The following is a 17,489-nucleotide window of genomic DNA, read 5'->3' as shown; positions in this document are numbered from 1 at the left end:
GGTTGCTAGATTGAATCCTCGAGCTGACAAGGTAAAAATCTGTCGTTCTGCCCCTGAACAAGGCAGTTAACCCACTGTTTCCCAGTAGGCTGTCATTGTAAATAAGAATTTGTTATTTAACTGACTTACCTAGTTAAATAAAGGTTAAATAAAAAATAAAAAGTATTTGAATACTAACGTCCGTTCGGATATTCAAACAACTGTACACATCCCTACACCAAGGTTCACTGAACCAAGTCCCCCTCTCATTCTGTACTGTCATACTAGCCAGTCACTACTGCTACTTTCACCTGGGTTGGAAACTCAACCTAAGCCACTGTAAAGCACACAGAGGCAGAGCACTGCTCCCTTTCAACATGATGCACAGTGCAGGTCAGCCAGCTTCATGGAATAGAGCTAATATTTACACTGCACCAAGAGATGCTGTTTCAATATGTGAACTAGAAGGAAATGCGGGGTGGACTTTTCGCCTTTAAAGCTAATACAACTTCCAGGAATCTCAGTGTTGTGTGTGTGCGTGTATCAGTGTGTGTGTGTGTGTGTGTGTGTGTCAATGTGCGTGTGTGTGTGTGCCAGGTCTGTGTTGAGGGGTGTACTAGGGGGAGCAGCAGAGAGAGACAGGCCTAGCCCCCCTCCGCACCACTGGCCCAGCCCTCTCCCCTGCAGCTCCCTTCATGCCTGACCTTTCATGACTGTAATGTTATCACATGTCATATGCAGGCAGGCCTGCTGGAAACCATTTGCTAGAGGCACCATGGCGGCTGTAGCCCCCTCACTAAACACTGCTCTGGTACTGGCTGGAGAGACCAGGCCAGGCCCAGCTCTGGATCTAACTGGTTTACTGCTCAGTATGTTTCACCTTCACACAAATATAGAAAACACACAAATGCCACGCACATGACACAAACACAACACATGTAGACAGACACACAGTGACATATGAGTGTCCTCAGGGACTCTTGTTTGGTGACATGAGCAACAAACAGACACCTCAATTAGTGGAAGGTGCTCTCTTACCGAGACAAGTTCAGAGGCTAGGAATAACAAGCAAAGGGAGGCGAGACTACTTCACAGAGCAGTGTGTGTGTGTGTGTGCATATGAGAGAGAGAGAGTTAAGAGCTAATCCTACACTACACACTCCATGTATAGCTCCCCACCTCAGGACATGAGTCTATGTTGTGTTGTTAGTGCCACTGCTTAATGAGGTTGCTGTTAGTGAAACATCTAATTACCACTAGCTATCCTAGGACGGGTATCAACAGTTACAAACAGTGGAGAAATTAGCTCTGTGTTTATTAATATGATAATAATCACAAATTTCAATATGACAAAAGTATTCTGAAACTGTGGAGGACGAGAAGCCTAAAATCAGACTGGGGTGTGGAACCTCTCTTCTATAATGCCCAGGAGATTCATTACAAGCAGTTCTGTTCCACATAGTGAAATATGAATGAGAGCTACCGGACTGTCTGAACATTGACTTGGTCCATAAACAAACCCAATCCAAGGATAAGCCCTGATTTCAATTCCAAGGTTCCAGCTCAGCAATGTCAGGCAATTATTTTCTAAGAAAATATTTTGTCAAGTCAACCGCTGCTTATCCTGTTTTGTCTTTTTGGAGACATAAACAATGCCAAGTGAATTAATACATTCGTGTTGAAGTCAATACCAATAACTTATAGTGACTGTGGTGTATTTCACAGGGTTTAAATGGGTATTAGGTTTGGGCGATGTCAACCTTTGTCCTATCATGGTTATGTACTTTTAAAACATTGTGATATTGATGGTATCGCCCCCTATTCGCCAACCTTTTTTCCCCTGTGAAATGATTTAAATAAAACAGCTAAAAATCACTGTTAGGCTATAGCTCAAAATCGCATCATTCAACTGGACGAATCATGACGAAAGATAATGTTGTTGAAAGCTTGGACAGAGGCTAAGTGCAGGCAAATATGTTCTAATATTCCTTTCTGGTGGAGCTTCAGCATGAAATAGGTTTGAGTGTGTCTGTCTGTGTCTGTTTGGCGAGCACATCACCAAGCAAAGTGACAGTCAACTAATGAGGAACAGGCTGTCTTGCCGAGTTAGGTTATAAAACATGGGCTGGATAGAAATCTACCGTCTTCTGAACTGGATAATAATAGTTTATTTGCCTAATCCTCCGCTCTTATTATCGTTTGTTCAATGTCTCATAAAGCTGTAATTGAGTATAGACTCTGACTTTCCTTCTTGTTCTTTTTGAAAGTGGCAACTTTCGTACGGACACTCGTAGGCTATTCGAATATTTGGGAAATAGGCTACTGTTTATACATTTGACTTGTCTTAAAGCTTTTATGATTGGATGGGCCATTTGGTTTTAAACCTCGCATGTAGAGATTTCTCCGCCCCACACAGATCATTTCTTTCTTAATAAGCTGAAACTCATTTTAACTTGTCATTCGATTTTTCTATTGGCTATTGATATTGTATGTCCTCTCTCATTAATTGTCCTCTGGCTACCTTACATTTTTAGGCTATTCAAATAACGTTTTGAGATGGAACTCCATTGGATTCATTCATTGTTTGATCGGGAGAAAGCCATACATGCATGAAATGATGAAAGCGTAGCCTAGCTCAAAGTACTATTCATTGCCTATCGAATGGAGATAGAAGGGAATATACGTTTTTTTTTACTGCTAGATGCGCGATCGTTAAGGAGTGTCCGTAATATAGCCTATATATAAATAAAATGAATAGGTTTAGGGTATAAGGCCTACGCATCCGACATTGTGCTGCTTTGGTGGAATTCTCTCTCTCTCTCTCTCTGGCCTACATTCCCCTCTTGCATTCTGTATTTAACATATTCATTAAAATAGGCTATAGCAAATAGGAATAGGCAAATGAATCGGAATGTCTCTTGTATCCGACTATGGCGCCAGTCAAGTTCAAATAGGCTAAACCATCATCTGTCACATCGCAACCTCGTCACAATCAACAACGGCTGTCAATCATTGTCGATGGCTGGCAATCATTGCCGATAGAGGATACTACCGTAATATCATCCAACACTAATGAGGATGCGAGAGGAATCAGCATGGGCTGGTGTTGCTCAGTAGTCAATCTCCCATAGCATCAATGGCCTTCATAATTTAGCCCCTTGATGTAGAATGGAGATTGCCTTGGATGTAAGATGATGACATCAGACGAAGGCTTAGCTTACACACTGACTGATAGTATACATACATACACATGCTCCGCTCTTAGAAAAAAGGGTTCCAAACGGGTTCTTTGGCTGTCCCCTTTGAAGAACCCTTTTTGGTTCAAGGTAGAACCTTTTTGGTTCCAGGGATAATTATTTTGGGTTCCATGTAGAACCCTCTGTGGAATGGGTTCTACACGGAACACAAAGGGGTTCTACATGGAACCCAAAAAGGTTCTCCCTGGAATCAAAAAGGGTTCTTCAAAGGGTTCTCCTAAGGGGGCAGCCAAATAACCCTTCTAGATAGCACCTTTATTTTTAAGAGTGTGCTGCTTGACCTATCAGTTATTACATAACAGGGGAATCCAGAATCAGATGACAGTTGTTTGGAAATACAAACGATATGCATGGTTATCATTTCAGGGGGAGTAGGCATTAGTATTGTCCCATCGCCCATCCACCAGGAGCTAGCTATCACTAAACACGGACAACTGCACTGTAAATACCCTTACCTGAATGTGATGAGGGGGGAAGGATTCTAGGAGAAATCTGGGATATTTTTAGACAAATAACAAGCTGAGGTCAGAAGAAGAGAATGCAAAGAGCTTCATTTCTTCTGAGTGTGTGTGGCTTGACTGGCTTGGCTTTGAGCTTGTCAGTTTTGACTGCAGTAATCAAATGCTATTACTAGAGATGAAGGGGAGAACAGAGGAGCTTATAGGAGGTGGCAGTACTTCACAGACTCATACACTATTGTAGGCCCTCCGTGTGTGTGTGTTTCTCTGTAGGGTGTGTAGTGTATATGTGTGTGTGTGGTGTGTGTCTCTGTGTGATGTAGGGCTGAGGAATGGTGAGGAGAGACCTCAGCTCTCAGCTTGGGGCGTATAATCTATGGTTCATTTGCAGCTTTTCTACCCTGTATGACAAGCCGTTTACAAGACATAGCCTCTGCTGCTGACCCAGTTCTGAGTGGCTGCCTCTGCCTGTGTCTCGTGACAGCCAGGGCCCTGCCTCCCTATCAGGCTCTGCTCGGCTCTTCTCCCTCCTCTACAGTCTAACTGATGATAACTCTGCCACTCTCTGCCTCCGTGAACTGTGGGAAAAAATAGGTCGCCCTGACCCACTTTTCTTTCTTTCTTTTTCTCCCTGAGACTGTGCTAGGAGTTCTGCAGAGTATGATCAAGGGAGACAGAGAGAGAGAGAGCGCAAAGGGGTGGGGGAGGGAGACAAGGAGAGGGGGGTAGAGAGAGAGACAAAGAAAGAAAGAGACAAGAGACTACCCTCATGAGCGCTAGTGTTTGTGAGACCTCGCTCCTGTGGCCTTTGAAGCAGAGTTGACCCTTATCAGCTTGGCCTGGCCTGTATGTACAGTAGGAAGGATCCTCCCACGCCTTCATTAAACAACTACCTACTGCTCCCAGGGCACAAACACCAGCCAGTCTACTGCATTCACATGCATGCATGAACGTATGCATGCGCGCACACACACACCCATCCCACCCCACCCCTACTCAGCTCGGAGGTGAACATTTGCTCATCTGTTACTCAGAATGTTAAATGGGATCTTTTGCCTTATTTAAAACAGTGCTTTTTTACTAATTTATTAACACCCGTACAGGTAGGTATGACATGCCATCGGACAAGAATAATTAGTAGCATTTCTAGCTCCTCAATGTAATACCTGACACTGTAGCTCATGGTATCACCACCATTACACAATTCTTCATTAACCAGTATTCAGTCATGCATGAGTTCTCCCCTGAATTAGCCATGGTTTTCAGTTAGCTGTAGTGACAACAGCAGCAGATAACATGACAACAACTCCTCTTGTTCCTGATGATCTACATTTGACATTTTTTGTCCTAATTTCTTTTGGTACTAGATCCCATGGGAATCAAACCCACAACCCCAGCAATGCAAGCACCCTGCTCCACCAACTGAGCCACACGGCTTTTGAAAACAAAAAGCAGCGCACTAAATAGGGAATAGGGTGCCAATTGGGACACTACCCAACAGACACTAGTGCATGAGGGATTGCATGTTACTTAACATCTGTAACGCAATAAAACATATTTAAAAACAACAACAAAGTTCAAGGCACGTCAACGGTCTAAAATACAAAACTGACACTGTTTGAATTGATAACGGTTAGGAGAATCCCAGTACTGGTATAATGTGAGGCAGAACGAATGTCAGCCAGAGACACATGCATGTTGCTATAAAGGCAATTAAAGTACGAAGCAACAACACAATTATCTGCTAACGTGATCATTCATTTTCACAAAGCACTCAGCGATAACTCGTCAAACATATTGATTTTACCCAGTGGTGGGTAAGCTAGCTATATGTTAGAATCCCTCGTTCAGCCCATGTCTCATCCCAGTGGGGACAAGCACCTGAGTAACACCGGTGAAAGCAGCAGCGCATTTGCTATGTGGTTGCATGTGAACTGAATAGCATTAGCCGTTGCCTGACATTCTACTTTAAAAGCAAAGAGAGCAGGTTGACCCAGCGCTAAACTTTCAGCAGCAGAGTGCTAAGCCTCTGCGTGTTAATGGTGACCTACTGTGCTGCTGCTTCTAATACACAGACCTGATGTAGCCTCAGAGACACAGTCATCATCATGAACCCTGCTACTGCTTCACTTTCCCCTACGCTTGGCCTATCCTGGCTCAAAACACTGGACAAAAACACAAGACACCCACAACTGATGTGAATGAGCAACGTCAGCAGGTGAGAACAGAGGAACATGACCTTATTCTCTTGTGGGTGAATGTGTGTCAGATAGGTTGATGTGGCCTCTGATGGTTGACATTCCCTAGGTAAAGTTAGTAAGTGGAACAGTCTAAACCTGTTTTTGGGGTGTAGGTCAGGCCTGATCTCATAATCACCAAGGTCAATGCTGCTGAATGGAACGGCAGGTGGCTTACACAGAGAGAGGGAGAGAGAGAAAGGGAGAGAGAGGCCTGGCTTTGCTAAACCACATAAAGACACAAGCAGGAACATAGTACTGTATACATAATATAATATCCCGTTTATTGTTGTGCTATCCCTTTTTTTTGTGTGTGTGTGTGTGTGTGTGTGTGTGTGTGCGAGTGCGCGCACGCGCACGCGTGTGCGTGCAGACCAGGACTGTTCAATGTTGGTCCAGGAGAGCCAAAACACCTCTGTTTTTCGTCCTCTCCTTCTAATAAGGGACTAATTCAGACCTGGGACACCAGGTGATTGCAATTAACTTCCAGGTAGAAACAAAAACCAGGACCGACATAGAACAGCTCTGGTACAGACGAACCATGTTACACAAGCTGTACATTAGCATCAGTAAGGGATCAAATGAAATGTCATTTTATTTATCACATGCTTGGTTAAACAACTATACTATCTTACTTACGGGCCCTTCATAACAATGCAGAGAGAGAAAAAAACTGAAATAATAGAAGGAAAAAATGATAATAACACAAGGAATAAAAACACAATGAGTAACACTAACTTGGCTATGTACACACCGCACCAGTACCGAGACGATGTGCAGGCGTACCAGGTAATTGAGGTAGATATGGACATACAGGTAGGGATAAAGTGACCAGGCAACAGGATATATAATAAACAATAACAGCAGCATATGTGATGAGTCAAAAGAGTTAGTGCAAAAAGGGTCATTGCAGATAGCACTGGTAGCTATTGGTTAACTATTTCATTCATTAAAGTCTAAGCCACTTTATTTGGCACTTGATGAATATTTTCGCCTGAGCACGTCCCTGATTTAAACATACTTGAGATGTGCGTTAGCTACTCAAATGCAAGCCCCATTCCCTGACATGTACAGTGGGGGGGGGGAGTATTTAGTCAGCCACCAATTGTGCAAGTTCTCCCACTTAAAAAGATGAGAGAGGCCTGTAATTTTCATCATAGGTACACTTCAACTATGACAGACAAAATAAGGGGAAAAAATCCAGAAAATCACATTGTAGGATTTTTAATGAATTTATTTTGCAAATTATGGTGGAAAATAAGTATTTGGTCACCTACAAACAAGCAAGATTACCTGTATTAATGGCACCTGTTTGAACTTGTTATCAGTATAAAAGACACCTGTCCACAACCTCAAACAGTCACACTCCAAACTCCACTATGGCCAAGACCAAAGAGCTGTCAAAGGACACCAGAAACAAAATTGTAGACCTGCACCAGGCTGGAAAGACTGAATCTGCAATAGGTAAGCAGCTTGGTTTGAAGAAATCAACTGTGGGAGCAATTATTAGGAAATGGAAGACATACAAGACCACTGATAATCTCCCTCGATCTGGGGCTCCACGCAAGATCTCACCCAGAACCACGCGGGGGGACCTAGTGAATGACCTGCAGAGAGCTAGGACCAAAGTAACAAAACCTACCATCAGTAACACACTACGCCGCCAGGGACTCCTGCTTGTCGCCCTGTGTCCCCCTGCTTAAGCCAGTACATGTCCAGGCCCGTCTGAAGTTTGCTAGAGCGCATTAGGATGATCCAGAAGAAGATTGGGAGAATGTCATATGGTCAGATGAAACCAAAATAGAACTTTTTGGTAACAACTCAACTCGTCGTGTTTGGAGGACAAAGAATGCTGAGTTGCATCCAAAGAACACCATACCTACTGTGAAGCATGGGGGTGGAACATCATGCTTTGGGGCTGTTTTCTGCAAAGGGACAAGGACGATTGATCCGTGTAAAGGAAAGAATGAATGGGGCCATGTATCGTGAGATTTTGAGTGAAAACCTCCTTCCATCAGCAAGGGCATTGAAGATGAAATGACGATGATGATGAAATGACAATGATCCCAAACACACAGCCCGGGCAATGAAGGAGTGGCTTCGTAAGAAGCATTTCAAGGTCCTGGAGTGGCCTAGCCAGTCTCCAGATCTCAACCCCATAGAAAATCTTTGGAGGGAGTTGAAAGTCCGTGTTGCCCAGCAACAGCCCCAAAACATCACTGCTCTAGAGGAGATCTGCATGGAGGAATGGGCCAGCAACAGTGTGTGAAAACCTTGTGAAGACTTACAGAAAACGTTTGACCTCTGTCATTGCCAACAAAGGGTATATAACAAAGTATTGAGATAAACTTTCGTTATACTTATTTTCCACCGTAATTTGCAAATGAATTCATTAAACATACTACAATGTGATTTTCTGGATTTCTTTTCCTCTCATTTTGTCTGTCAAAGTTGAAGTGTACCTATGATGAAATTACAGGCCTCTCTCATCTTTTTAAGTGGGAGAACTTGCACAATTGGTGGCTGACTAAATACTCTTTTGCCCCACTGTAAATACAGTTGCACACGCTGCTGTGTGTTTGTGCAGCGCTACTGCTATATCTTGACATGCTAACAAGGTATACAAGCTGAGGGTTACTCATGGGCTACTAACCCTACATGTTAACCCTTCTATTAAAATGTCTGTCTGACTGTCTGTCTGTATGAAAAACACCTAGGTTACATACTGAAAATACCCCTTTTATGTTACCCAGTTCTGTTATCACTCAAGTATTACCTTAGAAAATACAGATTTTCCGTCCACTTTGTATTTGCGTTGAGCTCATAAAGCCTACTTTATTCCATAAAAAGAACTTAACATCTAATTAACCCTTGAGCCAAAGTCCTATAACCTCAAACTAACTACATTTGTGGAGATAGAGAAAAGGGTAGAGGGGAAAGAGAGGGAGGTGGAGAGAGAGAAAGAGAGAGAGAGAATGAAAGAGAGGAGAAATACTGAGTGAGTGAGAGATTGCTGCCTAATGTATCATTACACACTTCATGGAAATCGTAGTTTCATTGGGACGTGTTAATGTGGTGTTAACACAGAGATCAGGTTGCTCCATTCACTAGGCAGCACATATGGCAAATACATCAGAAGGGCAAAAATACTATAATGACTGAGTAAAAATACTCTGAAAAGCAGTCAGCATCTAAGAAAGCGGAAGTATGGCAGGAGCAGGTACAGTTTAAAGAGTGGGACAGCTGCAGTAGCCGAGAGGACTGACTCAAGACAACTGTAATAACATGAATCCTGCAAGGACATGAATCACTTTAGTCACAGACTGACCTTCAAACTGACATGCCCTGGGATCAGTGATCGAGATGTTGACTAAACCTGCCTGACCTGCCATTGGCTGCCATTACAATAAAGCATGCAGGGCCCAGGGCTCAGGCGGGACTAGTGGGGCTTCATTTTGTTTGCTCCAGCTCAGATCATGACAGGAGTCACCCGAGGGGTAGAGCCTAGGGGATGCCTGGCTCTAACAAGTTGACCTCCACCATGTTCAACCGTTGACTGGTTTGATTGGCCAACAGGAGGACAACACCCACAGCTGCATGCTCTGCTTGCATGCTACAGTTGGGTGAAGTTTGTCACATGATTACATCCCCTTCTTCTGAAAAATTGTACTTTTCAGAAGAGGGGGGTGGGGGGGGCTGCTAGATATTTACTGGCCAAATCCAGGTTAAGGAGAACAGCAGAGTATGAGCCAGCAATCTTCTGGTCACCAGTCCATTCTCACTAAGTAATAGGTCATAGCGCTTGCCTGCAGACACCTTCCCTCCTCTCTCAAATGGCCTCTCTCTCTCTCACGCTGAACAGGGCAGGCAGAAAAGCAGACCTTGATTGGGATGCACACAACGACTGCATTAGTATCACTACTCTACTAATGAATGTACCTACCAGGTGAATCCAGGTGAAAGTTATGATTCCTTATTGATGTCACTTATTAAATCCACTTCAATCAGTGTAGATGAAGGGGAGGAGACAACTTAAAGCCTTGAGACAATTGGGACATGGATTGTGTAAGGGTGCCTTTCAGAGAGTGAATGGGCAAGATAAAATATTTAATTAAGTGCCTTTGAACGGGGTATGGTAGTAGGCAGTGGTGGGAAAAGTACATAATTGTCATACTTGAGTAAAAGTAAATATATCTTAATGGAAAATGGCTCAAGTAAAAGTGAAAGTCATCCAGTAAAATACTACTTCAGAAAGTCTAAAAGTATTTGGTTTTAAATATACTTATGTATCAATAGTAAATGGAATTTCTCAAATATCAAAAGGAAAAGTATAAACCATTTCAAATTCCTTATATTAAGCAAACCAGACAGCACCATTTTCTGTTTTTCTTTTTTATTGACGGATAGCCAGGGGCACACTCCAACACTCAGATATCATTTACAAACAAAGCATTTGTATTTAGTGAGTCCGCAAGATCAGAGGCAGTAGGGATGACCAGGGATGTTCTCTTGATAAGTGTGTGAATTGGACCATTTTCCTATCAAAATGTAACGAGTACTTTTGGGTATCAGGGAAAATGTATGGCGTAAAAAGTACATTATTTTCTTTTGGAATATAGAGAAGCAAAAGTAAAAGTTGGCAAAAATATAAATAGTAAAGTACAGATACCCCCCCAAAAATACTTAAGTAGTGCTTTAAAGTATTTTTTACTTAAGTAAAAGGTGTTCCTAATGTTTGGTATACTCAGTGTATGCGACCAATAACATTTTATTTGTCTTGAAAAATACTATTAATCAATGTGTGAGAGGCTATGCATGTTCAGACAAGATATTGTAACGTCATATGAACTCTTGTCTGAAAAGCAAGGGGCTACATGTTACATTTGTCATGTATAAAGTATCACTCCAAAATGTAATAACGCATTTACTGGGATGTAGTCAGTAGGTGAATAAACCATTTAGGATTCTTTTGTTTTACCTAGAAGCTGAAATTCTCGCTGGTTTTATGTCATAGTCCATTTATCTCTCAGTAGCATGTCTGTGCAGTAGGCTATACTGTCGATCTCCTCAAACTCCCCACAGCACAGCCACCTGCACAAGGTCCCCTGTTGCCCAGCAACAGCTTGCCACATCACTAAAAGCCTAAAAGAGCTCACAAAAGTTATACAATTACAGTTGGTGGTGTGGAGGTGTTGGGGAGTACAGTACACAAACGGGATCAGGTTGTTTCCACAGCACTAAAACGATAAAGGATGTGTGTCTGAAAGAAACACCGACTGACTGACTTGGGGAAATCCCAGCTTGCAGCTCTTACTACCACAAACAGACACACAGTCACTGTGATGTCATCATTATCCTACTCCCTTTGAACTTGACCCTAGCTCTGTTCTTTCATCTCACTTGCAACGTCTTATGACTCAGATTTCAGTCTGCCTATAGTGTCCGACAACAAGGTGTGCGTGTCTGTGTATGTGTGAGCGTGGGTTGACATATATTGACCGCCACACTGTGCACTATGAACTCTCTGGTCGGTGCTCTTTCTTGGTCTTGGATTATTACAGCTAACTACTCAAGGGATAACGTTTTACACCATTTCAATTTTCCCGAACGCAGCCCTTCTTGAGGGAAATAAATCAGACACAATCCCACAGCACATATAGTATATGCACCCCTCCACCCCCTCCTTTCCTCTCCTGTCTTCCTGTGCAATATATCAATCATTCATTAATCAACTCTGAAAACTCCTCTTTAGTTAATTACTTGGGAAATTTAATTTCAAACGAAAGCTTTTAAAAGAGAAAGGTATAAAGTTACCGGGATCTCTCTGCCCCCTCCTTATCCAGGGGGCTAGGCTGGGGGCCGGGGGGACGTGTGCTGCTCTGCGCTACTTTACGTGGTGTCAGGAAGTCACATATGCCCATGTTTAAAGCAGAGGCAAGCCGGGCAGGCAGCGTTACGTAAAGCCTCCCCCTGCACAGGCTTACTGCACCAGACGCTGTGTCCTTGCCTGGGCTGCTTCAAGGTCCCAAAAGGACAGGCTGCTAAGAAGTTGGGAAGGACAGGGCCCCTGTGATAGGCTGGCTGGGAGAGAGCGCTGTGCTGAGACTGCGCCTGCCTGCCTGCCTGCCTGCGATGGCCTTGGACTTTGAATTCTTCGCCAGACAGACTCATGCATCAATCCCTCAGCTTACAAAGACAAGCCACTAACCTTCACAAGGCCAGGGACTCGTCAGCAATGAGTGGCATTTTCACTTAGCCTGGACAGCTTCTCTCTCCCCAAGCTCTGAAATCTGCTCTGCTCTCAGTCCCTGCACATAACCTGGTTAAAATAAGACAGTTGAGTAACACTCCCCTAAGGCCGCAAGAATCCTGTGGTGTTTCTGACATCCTAATCGGACTTTGTGACTTGTTGTGCTAACCTTTAACCTCCTAGCTGTGCTCTTCTGTGTTGCAGCAGGTAGCCTAGCGGTTAGAGTGCTGGACCAATAACTGAAAGGTCGCTGGTTTGAATACCAGGGCTGACAAGTTGAAAAATCTGTTGATGTGCTCTTGAGCAAAGCACTTAACCCTAATTTGCTCCAGAACAACTACAGTTACAACTGGTGTATTCTATTGTATTCATGAGTGTCTGATCCTGTGTAATTTGCGGTGCACCCACACTCTACCTGGCCAGTTAAATTGGCCTGTTTGTGATAAAGAAGTGAACAGACCTTCTCCCTTCTGCAGCAGCCACACACATAGAATAAGCTTTCTGCTTTCTGCTGTACCTCCACAGCCTGAGGCCACCATCTCTACTTCAGGAGCAGGGAGAGAAAGTCAACTCTGCCCTACTCCTCTGTTGTGACCACACTAACCAACCCAAGGAGACAGTTAGGTCTACTCACATCACCCTGTAGGTTTGGCCTTTATATCCACATTTCAGCAGTAGTAAGGCAAAAGTATATGCTTAATAGTACAGCGTAGCACTGTTCTGCTCTCTCGTTGTCCCTGCTTTATTGATCGGGAGTTAGGTTCCACAGCTGTTGTTTCTGAAATGGGGTGCAACGTTTTCGTGTGGGTGACATGCTTCATTTATCTGACCTGCATCTCTCCCTCTCTGTGGATCACTTTGGGAGTGATAAATAATGTACTGCAATCGCAATCAGTAACAATCAATGTGTGTGGATAATTGAGAGGCCCTGTCAGTGCTCCAAGGCCAGGATGCGGGGGGGGGGCTGCCTCCTGCCTGCTCTAGCCTCCTTCCATCTTTCATCCCTCCATTTCATCATTCCACCCTGCCTGCCTGCCTTCAGGAGCCACAGCAATAAAGACGCATTTAGCTGCTCCTGCCGTGTCATCAAAATGAGTCCCATTGACTTTGGTTCTCTTCCTCCCTACCGCCCCCTCCCAGATTGGAAAAGACAGCCTAGGAGAGTTGGAGTGATGGTGTGGAAGCATGATCGACATGACAATGTATTTCAACCCCACTAATTCACCATCAAGGCCTACTGTTAGAGATCAGAGTGTATTTTACCCAAGCAACATGTCTAATGAGTAGCCACTGAATGATCGTACTATAGTATTGTACAGTTAAGAGGTTAGTCATTGCAACACAATCAGCATTATGATTTCATCTACAACAACCTAAAGGCCTGATAGTAAATGCTTGACTCCGACCACACGTTCATAAGGCCTACACAGACCTATCATGGACACACTATGACACCTGTCATACCCAGTAGTTTACAGTATGCAGATAGTTGACAAATGACCTTACACTGTCCTGACACATGAGACTGAGTGTAATCCAAACACAGCTAGCTCGTTTCAGTGGCTCAGCACACAACACAAGCACACACACAGGAAGGGATGTATGCATACACGCATATACACACACACTCTAACAGTATAGGCCTATAAACACCTTCCTCTACAATTGCATATTTCTTTGACCCTTAATATACCAATTGGGGTATATTCCTTCTGTGTTATTTTAATACATAAACTATAGTAAAGGCAGTGCATTAAAGAGATTCTCCAGTACTTTGCATACTTTTTAGCCAGTAGTTCTGAAAGTAGCGCTCGCGAGCCAAAAGTGGTCCCCGAAAATTGAGTAGTACGTCACATCTGTGCAGATATGTGCACCACGTCATTGCTCTCTCTCTCTCTCACTCTGATGTGTGTGCATCTTGCTAGTTGTCACTGAAAATGGCGAGGAGCTGAAGCTCATTGGCTGAAACGTGAATTGCTAGGGGGAAAGCCCATGTGGGGGAAAATGTAGGAAAAATGGCACCGCACAGTGTTCAGAAAACAGTCACTTTTGGCAAAACAGTAATTCTGCTAATAGATTATGCATGTATGAACTACACTGACACATCCAGCACAAAGCAGGAGGATTAAAATATACTTACTAGTAGCTAATGTTCCGGAGCCTGTCTTTAATTGTAACACGAACAACGCTGTAAAAACACTGTAACAACACTGTAACAACACGTTAACAACCATTGGTGGTGGTGGTGGTGGTGGGGAGGGGGGGGGGCAGGTAGGTGAATGTATTGCCCTGAGAAGGCAGACCCTTGATCTGTCAGACCAGGGTCCAGAGTCCAGTATTGTGATCGTTCAGCAGACCAGACATAATTTGCATATTTGTCATTTACATATCTTCTGATTCTGTGGTGGGATACTGCACATCAATCATCATCAGTGGCTCCTTAGACAACCCATAGCAACAACAAAACAAGTTGTGTAAAGTACAGTACACTAGCTCAGTAAAGGAGGAAGATGGTTGACATGTGCACCACATTATTAAAGACAGATTATTCAAGAGAAAGGCTATGTTAAATGTGGAGGTTTTAGTTATCTATGGCTCCAGTACAGTACAGAGCACTATACGCAGTTACCCTTGAACATCCTGTACAAGATCAGGTCAAATAATTAAGCAGCTTAAACACTTCACAAAAGGAGGACTAAAAGCCAGAACCCCAGACAGACAGAGTATTTAAACTTTTTAAAAGTCAGACAAGTTCACTTCAACAAAGCTCAGGCCTATGTTTGACTAATCCACCCAAGTTTGCTGTAAATGTACATTTAGTACACATATGAATGTGCTGATGGGTTCCAAATCATGATAAGTAAACAGCTTTGTTGTTGGAGGGAAGTTTAGCCAGGGTGGCTAAGGCTAAGCACACCTGAACTAACAGTGTGTTCCTGCCCTCTCGCTCCCCTGTGACTCCCCCGGCAACCTTCAGCCCCTGACCTTTTGTCTCTCCACTGATCCCATGGTCAAAAAAAACAAGATGACATCTTGTGATGATTACTCCAAACCAGTCACTGTTCCAAACCCTGGAATAGTTCAAATCCAGTCTACCTGTCAATTGTCATTAGCCTACTACTTAGATTGTGAATTAAACCATAGCAAAATAAAGATGATCTAACATGTAGATAACAACTCCATCAGTACTAATAAAAGAATTAAGCAGTAGTAATACGATGACACCAGTACATGCTGTGTAGAAATCCACAAGGCTAATGTACAGTCAGGTTTATGAACTGAATATCAAATAATCCTCTAAAAATAAAGTGAGTACATTTTGCTATTGTCCATTATTCCAGGCAGTATACCAATGCTGAATTAACATTTGAGGCATGCAATGCCAAACATTTGTGTCACTTTCGACAAGGAATAAGGAAGCACAAAATATTCATTGAGAATCATCAGCAAGAGTGAATTCAGTTTAAATATGAAGCATTATAATGCATTTAAAATGCTAGACTCCACCACACAAAACTCTGAAATTATGACTAATTTGGATACAATGGAGCACATTACGAAAGAGCCAAGCTGATGCTGACAGTCATACAGTCATAATATCAATAGCCTACTTGGCATATTTACTAATGTTTATAGAAATACTTTTCATTATCTGTATCAGTAGGTAATGGCTATACACCTGGTTACTTAGTAGGCTACTAGTCCTATGCAGCATTTTAATGCAGGTTAAACTGAACAGATATCTGTGGCCTGTCATTTTGTATAATTGTTATACGTAAACTAGACTACAGCGAGGACAGTGCAACAATTGTAACACCGTAACAACAAACACTGTAACAACATTTTCACATTGTAACAACACTGTAACGACAATGCAAGAATGTGACAAAAATACGGAATAACAAAGTAGCTAGCACGAGCAAGCTAAATGATTAATGTTTGTGGCATTAGATTTGGGCGACAAAAACATTGGCTCTTGCTATGGCAAATATTAAATATAAAATGTCTACGTGTGGTGATTCGTTTTTTTGAGGGGTGGGGGGGGGGGAGGAAATCAACTCAAACTGGCTGTAATGTATCGTTGATGCCATTTAACAAAATGGAAACGACACTACCACCACAGCACTGGCTGATTTATTCCGATTTCTTTACGCAGCGTCCACACCGCTATAACCAGTATGCGCCCATAGACTCGGGCTCGAGAGATAAACATCATTCAATCCATGAAAACATCGTGTAAACATGTTAAATCCACGACACACACCCCGTTTGTGTGCTTGCGGATTTTACAGACTCATAATAATTTCACAGCCTATTCTGTACATTTAGCTCGGCACGTAGCCTACCTGCTTGGGTTTGTCTACACCGCTGGCTGGCAGTGGACCCCACTCAACCGAAAAGCCGCATCATTATTCGACAGGAGGAAATCCATCCGATAGTCTCAGTAAAAAGGTCGCATTTCTCTAACGCGCATTAATGATGAAAAATGAATAGCAAACGGTAGATTTGTTTCAAAACGATTTGGATCGAAGTAATCAGGCTCTGCGACCTGTAGTCGAGTCTGACGAATTGTTTATTCTCGGAATCCCCTTGCTCCCGAGAACTCAGCAGAGGCGACACTCCTACTCTCTGCCGCTGACACCACCCTTAAAGGAGCAGTGGCTTTAGCAACCTATTCCTGCTCCTCTTCAAATGTACTGTATCATTAGACTTCATTATAAACTACTTATAAATACAATACAACTCAAATGTTGCATAATTATAATGTGTTTTATATTTGTTCATACTTTTGTATTTAAACTTTATTTAACTAGGCTAGTCAGTTATTAACAAATTAATTACAATGACGGCCAAACCCTAACCTGGACAACGCTGGGGCAATTGTGCCCGCCCACTAGGACTCCCAATCAAGGCAGATTGTGATACAGCCTGGAATTGAACCAGGGTCTGTAGTGACGCTGAAATGCTGAGCCACCCGGGAGCCCTAGTATACACATGGCTAATTTCAAATAATATCAATGAATTAACTTTCTATAAACTGGGTTTACTTACAAACCCCGAAGGACAGAAAGGATATAAAGTGCATTCGGAAAGTATTCAGACACCTTGACTTTTTCCACAGTTTGTTACGTTACAGCCTTATTCTAAAAATGATTAAATTGTTTTTTCCCCTCATCAATCTACACTCAATACTCCACAATGACAACACAAAAACAGGTTTTCTTGGGTATGACGCTACAAGCTTCACACACCTGTCTTTGGGGAGTTTCTCCCATTCTTCTCTACAGATTCTCTCAAGCTCTGTCAG

At 43.0% G+C, this 17,489-nt stretch overlaps 1 protein-coding gene across 1 annotated transcript in view; it reads right to left on the bottom strand.

Moving 5' to 3' along the window:
• LOC135548558 (nuclear receptor-interacting protein 1-like) overlaps nucleotides 1–16,775 on the bottom strand; it is a 62,246-nt gene extending 45,471 nt beyond the window's left edge. Inside the window, 1 exon segment of the mRNA XM_064978294.1 lies at nucleotides 16,528–16,775. The gene's annotated coding sequence lies outside the window, so the exon portion shown is untranslated.
• Between the last annotated feature and the right edge of the window lie 714 nt (nucleotides 16,776–17,489).

The sequence above is a fragment of the Oncorhynchus masou genome, chromosome 11 (assembly GCF_036934945.1).
Source record: "Oncorhynchus masou masou isolate Uvic2021 chromosome 11, UVic_Omas_1.1, whole genome shotgun sequence".
Classification (NCBI taxonomy): Eukaryota; Metazoa; Chordata; class Actinopteri; order Salmoniformes; family Salmonidae; genus Oncorhynchus; species Oncorhynchus masou.
This window is presented reverse-complemented; position numbering and strand designations above follow the sequence as displayed.